The 8,844-nt window shown below is 40.6% G+C and overlaps 1 non-coding gene across 1 annotated transcript; it reads left to right on the top strand.

Moving 5' to 3' along the window:
• The first annotated feature begins 66 nt into the window (after positions 1-66).
• Positions 67-140, top strand: Trnan-guu. The gene has a single exon. It is a non-coding gene; the product is annotated as a tRNA-Asn (tRNA).
• Positions 141-8,844: the final 8,704 nt, after the last annotated feature.

Raw genomic sequence — 8,844 nt, 5'->3', positions numbered from 1 at the left:
TCTTGTTCTCTAAACCCAAACTACTCAATTGATTTAAGAAGTCAAGTCAAAAGATAAGGTACTGTTGTCTCTGTGGCGCAATCGGTTAGCGCGTTCGGCTGTTAACCGAAAGGTTGGTGGTTCAAGCCCACCCAGGTACGATCTGCTTTTTTTTTTTTTAAGAAATGTTTTAACTTTTGAAGTTTTAATTTTGAAATGATTCTGGGTTCATAATAATAATGGTTTCAAATTTTGGTACAAAGCCAGCAATTTCAGGGAAAAGGGTACATCGATTATATCGGCCCCACTTCTCAACTGGTACTTATTTCATAATGATGAGGCCTTGTTTATTGATGTGAAGAATGAGTAATAAAAGAAAGTTGTTAAAAATGAGGTAAAAGGCCTTACATAAACCATCATACCTTCCTCACCTTCGCAGCAGAGAAATATCTGAAAAAAAAATAAAGAAAAGTGGGGGCTTGTCAGACCGCCTCCATGTCCCAGCAGATTAAAAAATGGGAAAATGCGTTTCTCCGGAGGATGACAAGGGAGATGTGCTAGATTCACGGGGCTCGCTCTTGCGGACAGTGATGAACAGGGATATAATCCAGGGGCCGAGAATGCTGGAGGTCTCCACTGCCACAGGCTTGGTCATAAACTTGTCAGAGAGCGACTAATACTTAGACAATTTGCCCTTCACACCTTCACGAGCAAAGAAGCCTGGGCTGGAAGCTGAACACACCAAGTTACCGCTGGGGAAAGTGTCACAGCATGGGGCTTCCCAGACGAAGGCTCTGCCACCACGGAACCGGAAAACTGTCATACCATAAGGCCTTTTGCCGCCCCCTCTGTCTAGCCCCGCTGGCTCGAGATGGGAAGGGAAGCCTGTGACAGTTTTGTCCATGCTCTATGATCTCGTTAAGGGCCACATGGCGTGGAAGGCGGTCAGCACTGTAATGGCAAGACAATGAGCATCCACAGTTGCTCCGCAGCCGTATTTATGAGGCTCAAAGATCTGAAGACCAAATTTCGGGGAAACAGCGACGCGCAGGCAATTCGCTATGAAGCAGAGGGTCAGTCGAGGGCGATGGTACCACATTGCGCCAAGAATTGCTGTGAGGCTGGGAGTCCGAGTGGAAACATTGCAAATGGTGTTGGTCAAGTCGGCGCTCTAATTCGTCCGAGGTGATGCTGCACCGGATGGTGTCTCGTTTGTTTTGGGGATCGAGACGTCCACAGAGGTAAAGGACGTCCGCAGGATGGAGGCCGAGCTGGGTCCATGTTGCGTAGGCCACTTCGCGCTCCCTGATAAAGAAAAAGAGATAAAACATTGGCAGCGGAACAGGACAATACAGTGTGGAGTTACATAAATAGAAGTAGGCGAACAGTTTAAGCGACAAAATATGAATTCCCCCAAAAGAGGAGACTTCCTAGTTCTGCTCATAGAAACTTCACAAAACCATGATCGCCCTGATAATTAAATAATGACACAGAATCCGATGAACGTAAGGTAATATCTTACATCATAATTTAAATTCATAAACTTTCATAAGATAGTTTACTTTTTAGTGAACCATAACTAAGAAAAATAGATACTTAGTCAGAAAGAATGCCTAAACCTGGGAGCGAACCAGGGACCTTTAGACCTTCAGTCTAACGCTCTCCCAACTGAGCTATTTCGGCTGTGACACGCTGCAGTATTTTTATTGCATTATTTACGGATAACATTGACATGTGCCCTTATTTATTTAAGAGTTGTGTGCGATATGAGGTAGGTATTTAGCTGCTGTTTCTCGCAGATCGAGAGACTACATAGAGGCCCAACATTGGTTCATGATCAGAGAAACCTTGGAGGATATTTTTTGTTGTCGTTATTGTTGTTAATGGCGATGATGGCGGCGACGGCGGTGTGTCTAGTATGTGTGTGGTGTGTGTGGTGTGTTGTGTGTGTGTGTGTGTGTGTTGTGTTTGTGTGTGTGTGTGTGTGTGTGTGTGTGTGTGTGTGTTTGTGTGTGTGTGTGTGTTTGTGTGTGTGTGTGCGAATGAGTGAAGTAGAAAACAGAATTGACACCTAAACTTTAAATAGTAACAATAAGTATTGCAGACAGTGGGGGTGTTATGCAAATAACGAGTGTTTCGATAATTTGCAATTCCGAGTCCAAATGATAATATAGCTTAGAGCTTTGGAAACTGGGTATTTTGTAGTGGTGTCCCTTGAAATCGAAACCCTTATAAAAGTAATTAAAAAAACTCTTTTACCAGAAAGAATTATTGCAAAACATTTAAGAGACCGGATGATGAAACTGGATATTGAACCAGCGATCTCGAGTCTTTCAGTCACCCATCTGAACTGAGCCGATAACAGTTTCGATTCTCATTTAAGGATATCTATCATATTACTCCAGCTATGGATAAACGGCTGAGAGAAAAAGAGCGAGTGAGAGGGGTGGGAGAGAAAGGGAAAGAGAGGGGCGAGAGAAAGGGCGGGAGAGAGAGGGGCGAGAGAAAGGGCGGGAGAGAAAGGGCGGGAGAGAGAGGGGCGAGAGAAAGGGCGGGAGAGAAAGGGCGGGAGAGAGAGTGAGAGAGAAGGGAGATAAAAATGGGTAGAAAGAGGGAAAGGTAGAGATAAAGAGAGCGGGTTTTCACTAGATGTGAAAATACTCTCTTTATAAAACAGACATTAAGAAAAACAGTGTTTTCTAACAAAAAAAAAATGCCGAAACCCGGGACCTTTAGATCTTCAGTCTAACGCTCTCCCAACTGAGCTATTTCGGCTGCCACCCATAGGCGTTCATTTATTGTGTTACTTTATTTATCAATGTAATTTAATTCTTATATATGTTTGATAAGAAAAAAAGGAAGAGAGTCTCGCCTGATTGACTTGATAAGATGACGACTGCCATTCAGATTAGTAGGAGAGGTGACATAAACGGGTGGGTCGGGTATAGGCGATAATGACCCAGAATAGAAAGCCACCGTCTTGTTTTGGTGTGGGACCTACAACACAATTCGTGAAAAATCGCGAAATCTCCTTCATGACAAAACATTATTTGCATTGTGAAGAGAAAGATTTGAATCAGCGATGATTTGCATCCGGGTACTCAAAACGTTCAACAAGATTATACTGATCCCTTTTGTGCACAAACGATAATCTATCCATAACACACTCGATACATTGGTGCAAGGCATTCTGGTACACCGGTGTTTCAACAAAGGTCTTGTCAGCCAAAAGCATCGTCTGTATTCCCTAAACTCTTCCACTGTCTGTTTGTCTGCAGAGGTGCATCTTCATAATTGAGAACAAGTTGCAGGGTGTTCCATTTCCAAAGAGAGTGACCTCTCTGACCCTACTTCGTTCATTCCCAACACTCAAAAATGATTTTTCTTTTTGTCTCTACTACCCACAAGAGGCTAAACACAGAGAGGACAAACAAGGACAGACAAACGGATTAAGTCGATTATATCGACCCCAGTGCGTAACTGGTACTTAATTTATCGACCCCGAAAGGAGGAAAGGCAACGTCGACCTCGGTGGAATTTGAACTCAGAACGTAACGGCAGATGAAATACCGCTAAGCATTTCGCCCAGCGCGCTAACGTTTCTGCCAGCTCGCCGCCGTATCCAACACTCAAAAATGATTAACACCAACCATTCTTGAATCTCTTTCCCACCTTGATGATTACTAATTATGATTTTAATTAATTCCAGATCTACAGGCGATCTTCTTTTCGATTTCACTCATCAGTGAGCTCAAGAAATTTGAGGAAATCCCTGTTGTTGTTTCCCACATCAGCAATATGCTCAGCCCTACCAAGTACACTACTATTCTGACAAAACCATCCGCTTATGGCCGCCATCCATCTATCCGTGGCTTCCAATAAGATCGTAGCAATGCTGTCTGTGTTGTAAGAGCTCTTTCTGACTCACATTCCGTCGACTGTGATGTGTTCCGCGGTTAAGTCTTCTCCAACTTACATCAACGCTCTACTGCCTTCCATCTCCAACAATGCCCACCTCTATTCATTTGATACCACCTTTCCTTCCTCTCTAATCTTCCACACACCAAGCTCATCCACATGCGACCTACACACACCACAGTGAGCTTATAGTTGAGACACCCTAAAAGCAGGGTGATACTAATCTTTGTTCCCTTCAACAATAAAAAAAAAATGCTATTCGGAGGAACATGTACGGATTTAATCCCATCGGTCCCAGAGAACCCACGAAGGCAATAGACAGTGTTTCTTCCTCTAAATTTGAGTAATGGAAAATACTAAATTGGAGATAAACAATAAATCAACACTTTTTGTTTTGTCTTGCGGGGGTCGTTGCGCTAACGGTAATAAACACATGCACTGGTCCAACATCACTTCTTTATTATTTATTAATTGGGTAAATATCTAATCAGCTGATGAGTCGATCGTTTGTTTAATGTGTTGGTTAAACGATCAATCAGTTGTTTGCTAGTCAAAGTCCTTTCGTTGCAGCCCGTGACCTTCTCAATGAATTGGCCTCTCTCCTCAAGATCTGCTTTGAGTCAATGTGAGAAGTGGTCTCATGCCTCTGTCTATGTATGTAGACGTGTAAATCAAGTTTCAATTAAAAGACCACGACATCTTTAGTTTATTTATTTGTTATTGCTCTTTGATAATAATTTATACGTAGAGTTGAGAGGAGAAACGTTTTTCCCAGAGATCCCAGAATGCGCCCAAAAGAAGTAAAAACAACTTCGTCTTTTGTTCAAATCACGTCATTTAGTTGAAGCTTCACATACGTTGAGATGTCAACTAATGTCTGACGATAAACTTTCGACTTATCGGACATTTTGGAACTTACACTTAAAAAACCAACTGTCCCGGTTAATATGATTGTAAAAAAGAAAACAAAAAGCAAAAAAACACGATTAATTAACTCTATACTCATTAAATTGAATGCTTTTTGACGCATGCAACTACTTATACCCCCTCCCCTTCTCTCTCTCTCTCTCCACCTACACATTCGTGTGTGTGTGTGTGTGTGTGTCTCGCTATCGATATATAATAGAAAGGCAGCTGCGTCGGATGGGATTCGGCTGAAAGGGAAATCTTACTCTTTACACCTGTTAACTTACCACTTATCTCCCTTGTCACTGACATTGTTGTTGTTGTTGTTTCGTTGCCTTAGCTCCCCCTCCCCCTGGCTTGGTCACTTTCAGTCCTTTATCTTTTACTTGTTTCAATCAATAGACTGCGGCCATGCTGCAGCACCATCTTGAAACATTTTTAGCCGAACGAATCGACCCCAGGACTTGTTATTTTTTGTAAAGCTTGGCACTTACTCTATCGGTATGTTTTGCCGAATCGCTAGGTTACGAGAAGGGGAAAACACCATGACTGTAGTCATGTGATGGTTGGGGGGGGGGACAAACACATACCCCAAAATAACATGCACAAAGATATATATATATATATATACACATACATACATACATACATACATACATATACATATACATATACACGCATACATATATATAAGTCTGTCCGGTCATAGAGTAACCAATGGTTTCGCATCCACGAAGGGCTTAGCCCCATGGACGTCTCGTCAGAATCTAAAGCCGCGGACAACATGACTCTTCATTTCTTGGAGGCAGGAACGGTTACGGTCATTTGGTCAGTAAGTCACCAAACAATAAATACTCCGGAGTCAACGAGGACGGGTTATCTCCCTTGGAACTGTTCATCTGGGCCAAAAGTTGGGAATAGGGAATTTTTGACTTGGGTTGCTTTTAGATCGTAAGGACCCTTCCGGGTCTAATCGGTGAACGAAGAATCCCATGCTTCCAGCAGGTAGTATTGGAGATGGGTGCAAGGAATGTAAATTTCCAGGTTTCAGGGAGTCTTTGAGTATCCTTGCTCGCTCAGCTATACAAAGCTTGCAGCGTTCGCCCCCTTTACTGTAAGGGTCTGGCCGCTCTAAGCTCCTTCATTTGATATCGTATGGGGTCCCTTCATCTTTGAGGCGCCACACTTAGCTGGTCAGGGATGGAGCGAGTCGTCTTTCCAGAATCCTGGAAGAGGACCTTTGGTTATACAGGTGTCGCTTGAAGCCGGTCCCGGCTGATCCCATTTTTTTTCCAAGCTTGGGTGTTGGTTGCGCTCCCATTCCTGGCGCATCTTCGTTTGTCTCCGGGTCTGGAGATGTTGTTGCTGGAGCTGCCATCAGTGGCGTTATCATAATGAGGCGTGGATCCGGCGATTCCGTTGTAGTGGTCATCCATGGCCCCTTGCCATTGGCGCTACTGTCACCGATGCTGATGTGGGTGCCGTCGTTGATACCCACATACATTGAATATATATATATATATATATATATATCATACTAGCATTGTGACCCGTCGTTGCCGGGTCATAGTGCTAGTGCATGTATATATGTGTATATATATGTGTGTACATATTACATGTACATCTATATATATACATCTACACATAAAATTCAAAATACAAAGTTATATCTTGATATCGCTAGTGATAACAATACTCAAAATATATAACAGACTGGAATTGTTAGCCTGTCTCTTGTAATTTCGATCAATTGTATCTTGTCCTCTCTCTTGTATAGAAGTGTGGCTACAATCCAGCCTACCTCTACTTCTGGGTGGGGGGGGGGACATTAAAAATCTTTATCCGGGACGTCCTACGTCCCAGATAAAGGTAAAAATAAAATATTTCCACTTTGCAAGGTTCGAGTTAAGTACTCCCTTGCATGTTCCGTTGACTCGAACCTTGCTTCTATTGTGGCGAATTTACCGCCTCTGATTAGATATCTTTCATAGTCGCACCAACACACTTTTCAATGGTGCTTTCCTCCAGGTGTTCAAATCTTTTTTTCTTTTTCTCTACATTGTATACTTTATAGACAATAGTCCTTTCTTTAATTTAATTTTTTATTTCGTTTGGTGGTGTTATCCTAGATTCACCGTCTTTGTCGGTGATCAATCCGAAATAGGTTTGTATTTCTTCCATTTTAATTTTAATGAGTTCGCGCCCGCCGATGGCTGCAGCGAAATTCATTTTTGGACTTTCTTCTATCGAAGGCATTCTAACAAAAATGCTTCCGTATAAACGATGAAAATATTGTCAATTTCACCAAACAGGGACACAATTCAATTTTTAAACAATAACCAAAGCTCCTTCTCCCAAAGGGGGAGGGTTACAGTTTACAATTATTTAACAAATGCAACACAACAACGTTTCCCTTACAAGGAACCAACAAACGTGATAACAATAGTTAAACAGTAATAATAATAATAACAACAAACCTTACGGTGAATCAAAAAGCAGTACGCAGTTGAAGCTATAGTCCTTTATGTATAAGAAATAAACAAACAGCAGTACTCAGTAGAAGCGGCTGTTCGAGAAAACAGACATTACATACAGCCAAACTTCATATAGATACTTAATGCTAGCTAATTAGCAGATAATCTAATGTAAAAGCCGTGGTAAACGGTATGTGCACAGCTCCATCTGGACTATTTCATTTCTGCACACTAGTTTTATTTTTAATTTATTCCCATTCATGTGAAACCACTTATTCAAGTTCATGTCATTGATGCAATTTTATACCAATTGCTATTTTTACTTTTTGTTATGTTACGATTATATCATACTTTAGTTTGATTTTAATTATTACTTACTACATATAATTCAATTGTTATTATTATCTTTAATTTTTATTGTTAAAGTGAAAGCATCTGACATAAAATAGAGAAATGTTTTTGTTTCACTTTTAACATGTAATACTGAAATAGTGGAAAAGATATGATATTGCTATGGGCTCGCTCTAGGCAAGAAGTTGAACATTTTTTTTGCCCATGAAACTACATGGACCCTAAGTAAGGCATGTGTAAAATTTGAATGAAATTGGTTGTGTAGTTCTCAAATTTTAGGGAAACACACAGACAGACAGACAGACACACATTCTCAGTTTTATATATAGAGATATATCATATGCGCTGGAGTGTCTGTGCGGTAAATAGCTAGCTTACCTACCACATGGTTCTGGGTTCAGTCCCACTGCGTGGCACCTTGGGCAAATGTCTTCTACTATAGCCTCAGGCCGACCAAAGCCTTGTGAGTGGATTTGCTAGACGGAAACTGAAAGAAGCGCGTAATTTATATATATATATATATATATATATATATATATATATATATATACAACAACAACAATTGCAGCGTGGAAGGTGTTTATAAGCCATTTAAGAAACACACAAAAGCTGTTCGATTCACTTCAACATTTAAGTTTAATTTGTCAAAATATTTTCGTCGCTAAAATCTGCGACCTGTTCACTGACAAAAATCCGTGCTGCATCTGAGCACGGATTTTTGTCAGTGAACAGGTCGCAGATTTTAGCGACGAAAATATTTTGACAAATTAAACTTAAATGTTGAAGTGAATCGAACGGCTTTTGTGTGTTTCTTAAATGGCTTATAAACACCTTCCACGCTGCAATTGTTTTCGTTTCAGCACACGATCTCAGATCAAATTACTTGCTATGCGAGTACATCTCCGTAATATATATATATATATATATATATATATACATATATATATCTCGTTCAGAGATTTATTATTGCAATATATATATATATATATATATATATATATATTATATATATATATATATATATATATATATATAATATATATATATATATATGTATGTATGTATGTATGTATATGTTTGTGTGTCTGTGCTTGTCCCCCACCAAGGATTGACAACCGATGCTGTTGTGTTTATGTCCCGGTAACTTAGTGGTTCGGCAAAAAGAGACCGATTGAATAAGTAGTAGACTTACAAAGAAAAAGTCCTGGGGTCGATT

The sequence above is a fragment of the Octopus sinensis genome, linkage group LG15 (assembly GCF_006345805.1).
Source record: "Octopus sinensis linkage group LG15, ASM634580v1, whole genome shotgun sequence".
Classification (NCBI taxonomy): Eukaryota; Metazoa; Mollusca; class Cephalopoda; order Octopoda; family Octopodidae; genus Octopus; species Octopus sinensis.
This window is presented reverse-complemented; position numbering and strand designations above follow the sequence as displayed.